Raw genomic sequence first — 6,000 nt, forward strand, 5'->3', positions numbered from 1 at the left:
TGAAAGTACGATGTTCTTGTCAGTGTTGACAACTCTTCCTTCCTTCTTTGTAAAGTGAACTTCATAATCAGCATCACACAATTGGCCGATTGAGATAAGATTGTGTTTGAGACCCTTTACATATGAAACGTTTTGAAAAACCACGTTATTGCACTTGATATTTCCATATCCTTTAGTGAACCCCTTTCCATTGTCTCTGTATGTTACTGCAGGACCAGTTTTCTTGACATAGTCTTCCAGGAGAGACTTGGATCATGTCATATGTCTTGAGCAACCACTATCTAAGTACCAAAGATGCTCCTGACCCTGCAGTGCTAAGAAACTATTTAGAACACACTGACCCATTGGAAGATGGGTCATTCACAAAGTTATTTGACAATATATTATAGCACTCTTTAGGAAGACAATTTAAAGAATTTGATTTAAGAGTCCATTTTTCATTTCTAACTTTGATGTTATCAGCTCTTAATGATGTTTTATCAAACTTGCATTCACTGATTTTGTGAGTCGAATCACCACACCTGTAGCAAATTCTAGTACCAAAGTTTTTCTTGGTGAACACATTTTTAGATTTAACACATTTATATTTGAAAGATTCACCAAGTGAAATTTGAATCCTTTTATTTAACATTGAATTACTAAAGAATTCAGTGTCAGAAGAACTACAATCAGTGATGGATGAGGAGCTGACATCAGTATCAGAATTAGACTTATGTACTGAAACACTGCAGTCAGGATATTGTTCAAGTTGTTCATGAGCAGCATGAAACACTCCGTTTGAGATAGGAAATGCGATAATATTTTCAGTGAGAGGAGTTGGTCTCACAAGATGTGTAGGATAAGAAGTAGGATCAATTCCAGTAATTTCAATATTACACTCAGTGACACCATTAGAGTCAGTAACACAATGTTCATCAACGAGACTCTGATTAATAAAGGTGTTGCTGATAAATGTGTTTTTGAAACTATCTTTTAATTCATTTATGGAATAAAATTATAATTCCTTTTCTTGAGATTTAAAAACCTTTTCTGCTTCAGCAAAATTTCCCCCAAGGATTTTCTCACATGAGTGAGGAATTTGAGCAGAGATAACATAATTAACATTTTTGTGAGATTTAGCACAAAGTTTTAAAACATTTTGTTCTTTGTTCAAAAGATCTTTAACTTTATCAATTTCAGCAGATAGGGAGGAATTTGATAAACTAGTAACTCTTAGAGTTTCCTGAGTAGTGTTAATAATGTTAATTTTTAAGGATAGTTCAGTTTTAAGAAGATCAATTTGATTTTCCATATCTCTTATGGTTTGATTCTTCTTAGAATTAAGAACACCCAAATACTCAAACATTTTGATTTTTTCATTTATTGAATATGAAACAAAGTTTTGAACCTGATACATTGAAGGAGAATCAGTGTTGTGCTTCCTGGAGTTTTCCACTGCATCAGTCATATCAGCATCAAATGAACTGTTGCTGATTTTACATTCATCAGTGTCTTCTATCTTGACCATCAGACACTTAACTTCATCATCTGATGACTCCTCATCAGTCTTCCATTTTTCTTCTTCAGCGACAAGAACTTTATGTTCCAAGTTCTCTGCTTTTAGTTTCTCAACTAACTTGTTGTACTTCTGCTTCCAGTATTCATCCAAGCTTTGGGTTCTTTGTTTGCATTCTTTTGCAAAATGATCAGTGCTCCCACAGTTAAAGCACTGAGCTTTCCCTTTCCTATCAGTACCATGCTTTTTATCAGCGTCTGTTCTTTTTGAAGATTTCCCACCCATCTTCTTCTGAAACTTTGAGAAATTTCGGCCTGATTTCTCAAAAGTCTTCACAATCAAAGCCGCACTAGCCACAACCTTTTCGAGATCATCAGTGTCACTTTTAGAAGAATCAGTGTCTGAATGGTTTTCAGTGTCTGACTCTGATACTTGCTTTTTGTTTGAAAATAAGGCTACTGATGACTCACGCTGAGAATCCTTCATCAGCTCCTTTCTCTAAAGCTTGGATTCCTCATAGTATCGTAGGTTTCCACAGAGACTTTGTAAGTCCATTGTATTGATCTTCTCACTATTTTTCAGCACATCAACATGGTTCTCCCAACCTGCACCCAGAGAATCCAAAAACTTCTGCACTAGAACAGTTTGATGCTTCAACTGATCTAGTCTCCGCAGATCATTAACAAGAGTATTAAACCTGTTAAAGGTTTGAGTCAGGGTTTCACCTTTCTTTGCAAAAAAAATGTTCATACCTTCTGTTTAGATCATTTATTTGAGTAACCTTGACTTCTTCAGTGCCTTCAAAAGATACAGTCAGTGTATCCATCATCTCTTTTGCTGAGATGCAATTCTGAACCAGGCCAAAGATATTGTATGGCAAAGCATAGCTGATTGTAGCCCGAGCACGAACATCAAGACCATTCTTTCTTTTGTCATCTGCCGTCTAGTTTTCTCTAGGTGTTTTCTTCATGGCACCATCAGGAACGTTGTTTTTCAGGGGCTGATACATCGGAACATATGGACCCTTTTCGATGATGTCCAGCATGTCTTCATCTACCGACTCTAATGCATAAAGAACCTTTATTTTCCACATAGCAAAATTTGTCTCATCAAACGAAGGAATTTTAGCAGAAGGATGATTTGATGAGTTTGAAGAAGAAGAAGATGAAGCCATTTGTTTGATAAAAGAAACCCGCTCTGATACCAATTGAAAGGACCTTAGATCAATCAATCTATCAAACAATGACTAATAATAATAACAGAACAACGAAATATCACAAAGAGCTTTCACTAAGAATGATAATCTCACAAAGAGATTATTGTTCGCACAAAGCGGCTATTAGGGTTTGTGAAAGACAACGCCTTCACAAACCCATACAAAAGATTATATAGAACTATTATAGACAATCCCTACAAATCAGGAATGTTCCAGCTAACTAATATATGATAACTATGGAAACAAGATAAATACTAAATCTATTACATATAAGACAATATATATACTGAACAACTTTTATGCTGATGCTGATGCTGACGCTGATACTGATGCTGATGGATCAGTTTCAAACATCATAATATTATAAGGTTCGACCTTACAAGGTTTGATCATGTAAAGTGTAAAATGAAATCATAAATGGTGTAATTGTCATGTTTTTGTAAAAATCACCAAAAATTGCAGAAAAATCGTATCGAGATGTGTTATATATCACTTGAAATTTGAGAATGTCTACTTTGATTTTTGTTTTAAAACCAAAATCTAATTCCAGACTTAAGATGAATGAAAACAACTATATGTTCGGTGCAGTAAGGCTGAATTTTGATAGCTTTGGGACATTTTGACAGCTTTGGGATGTTGTTTTGTAAAATTCATAGTAAATTATAGAAAATCATAAATATGTGAAGTCAGTGGCATTAGAAAGATATAAGAGTCTATTTTGTTAATATTTAAAATTTATTAGTTATTTTGATATTTAAGAAGGGTAAAACAGATCTGCATGTGACAGCTATACAAAGAACAAAAACTAAAATTTCTAAATTGAAAACAACATAACTTAAGAGTAGTTGAGTAATTGCATATGGAATTTGAAATATGAAATCCAGGGGTATAATTGAAGGTTTTAGAGGCCTGAGGATGGTGTAATTTAATCAGAAAAAGAGGAATTTTATCGCAACATTCGGTTACAGCACAGTAAGTTCAATATAGGGACAAGTGGATGTTATGTGTTATATGCAGTGTTGCAAAAATCGGTCTAGGTGGCCGATTAATCGGCACATAGATGCTAGGCGGCCTCCAACAGATTACAAATAAGGGTTAGAGGGTTAACTAATCAGCTCTGGTTAATATCGGTGAAAGTCGGTCCAAATCGGACCTACTCGGACTCCAAATCGGCCCAAATTGATCAAGCAAACTCTTAGGGATCGTAGCTCAAAAGAGCCATCTTTCCTAAAAAGTAGTTGGGTTTGGTTTTTCAAGAGATAGAAGCTCCCTTTTATAGAATAAGTTGCTTTTAACGAATGCTCCCACCAGCAATGTGGGATGAATTTTAATTGTTTCATATAACTTCTTAGCATCTCATTCTTCCCCACTTTTCTTTCTTTGATCGCTCGCAACTTAAGGTCACTAGCCCCAAATTTCTTTGATTCACCCTTTTGTTTCTTTGATCGACCGAACGGTTCACCATTGTCTTTCTTTAATCGATCACCGGTTCCATCAGTTGCTTCAATTTCTTTTTTCTTTCTTTCTTAGATAAAAGAAGGGTGGAGAATTCGAGTTTAATCGATGCAATCATAAGACAAGTGCTCCAATTGATGATCAGAAGAAAAGAAGGGTAATGCTACTGTGTACAACTTTCACGATATCGTCTTCTACCCTGGTTTGCGTTTCCTTCCAACATCGTCGTCGCATTCTCGAATCAGAGTTGCTGCTTCTCGTCCGACGTTGTCTATGACTCCAGGAGCCCTCCAATACCAGTTATTAGCATCTATGCATGTTAGCTCTTCCTAAATCGTCCCAAACGCTTAGTATTCTTCTTGCTGGGAATTGGTAAGTGCCGAAAAATTACATTTTTCATGTTTCAATTTCAATTTGAGGTAATGTTTAAGTTTTGTTCCTGTTTTGTTGCTACATGTTATTTCATTATGCCTTCCAAGTGTTTGATGTTATGCCCAAAGACTAAATCAAAACAGATTGGAGGGTATAGCAAATTTCCAATGGATTCCAAGTGTTTGATGTTCCTGTGATGTTGCTATTTCATTTGAAATGCAATATCTACGAATCCAATATGTCTAGATATCCACATAGTTGAATTTTTAATTGATTTGTTAACTTTTATTTTCAAAGAATTATCTGTATACTCAGTTTTGGAGGTCAGAGAACTCAAGATTTATGAGTCCAATGCCTAATACATCCTCTGAGCACACCAATTACTACTTTGATGTTAATGTTGATTATTTTGAAGATGCTTTAGATAGGAACATTTCACTTGTTTTTGACCATTCTTTAATTAGTTCATGGTATTCCTATTTTGTCCTTGTAGAATTCAACTAATTTGTTTTCTTATCATGTCTTTTCTTGTATAGAGTTGCACAATTCTTTATCAAACCAATAATGTCATCTGATGCAACTACAAAAACATCTTAGTAATTCACTTTCTTGTTTAAATCTGTAAAATATAATTTATAATGGAATCTCTCTCTCAAATTTAAGTTTTTGAAACTGCTAAATAATAGATGTTTTGTTTTGTATCTCATAGGGAACTGGTATGCACTTGAGGTAAAGCCAAAAGCAAGAGGTGTAGATACAAGAGATGAACTCCTCAAATTCTATATAGAAAATTACTCAGCCAACCTTATGAGTGATTTATTAACTTTATGTATCATATGTATCATTTGTATCATGAGTGATTTATGATTTTGGCATACATATTCTTAGGATTAATGTTATATTTATTAACTTGTTAACTTATATTTTTAGGATTAATGTTATATTTTTTAACTTTTTAATAATTTTTTTAATAATTAATGGTCCGTGATTAATCCCCGCGTAGCCGATTAATCCCTTGACCCCAGTCCACCGATTAGCCTACGTCGAGCGATTTCTGCAACCTTGGTTATATGTGCAATGTGCTTTCTTGTGTTATTGATCTAAGTGGTTATTACTTGATTTTGATTTTGGTGCCTTTGGCCATGTAGAGCATGAATCGTATCACTTTGGTATTGGCTTTGTGCCTTTGGCCATGTAGAGCATGACTCGTATCACTTTGGTATTGGCTTCGGCTAGGTAGGGCTGAAAGCCAGTATATTCTAGCAACATGATAAAGAGGGATTGTGTTTTATGTGCCTCTTGGGCTGGAATTTATGATGTTTATGATCCTAAATTATTGTGTCTCATTGATTGTAATCCCTTGAATTTAACCGTTTATTGATTTGGAAATCCTTTCATTTGATACACATATAAGCCTTTTTTGTCCTTTGTTTCTTTTTGTTCATGTCATATTATTATGTAT

This window comes from Lactuca serriola, chromosome 5 (genome assembly GCF_051521515.1).
Source record: "Lactuca serriola cultivar US96UC23 chromosome 5, Lser_US96UC23_V15, whole genome shotgun sequence".
Taxonomy (NCBI): Eukaryota; Viridiplantae; Streptophyta; class Magnoliopsida; order Asterales; family Asteraceae; genus Lactuca; species Lactuca serriola.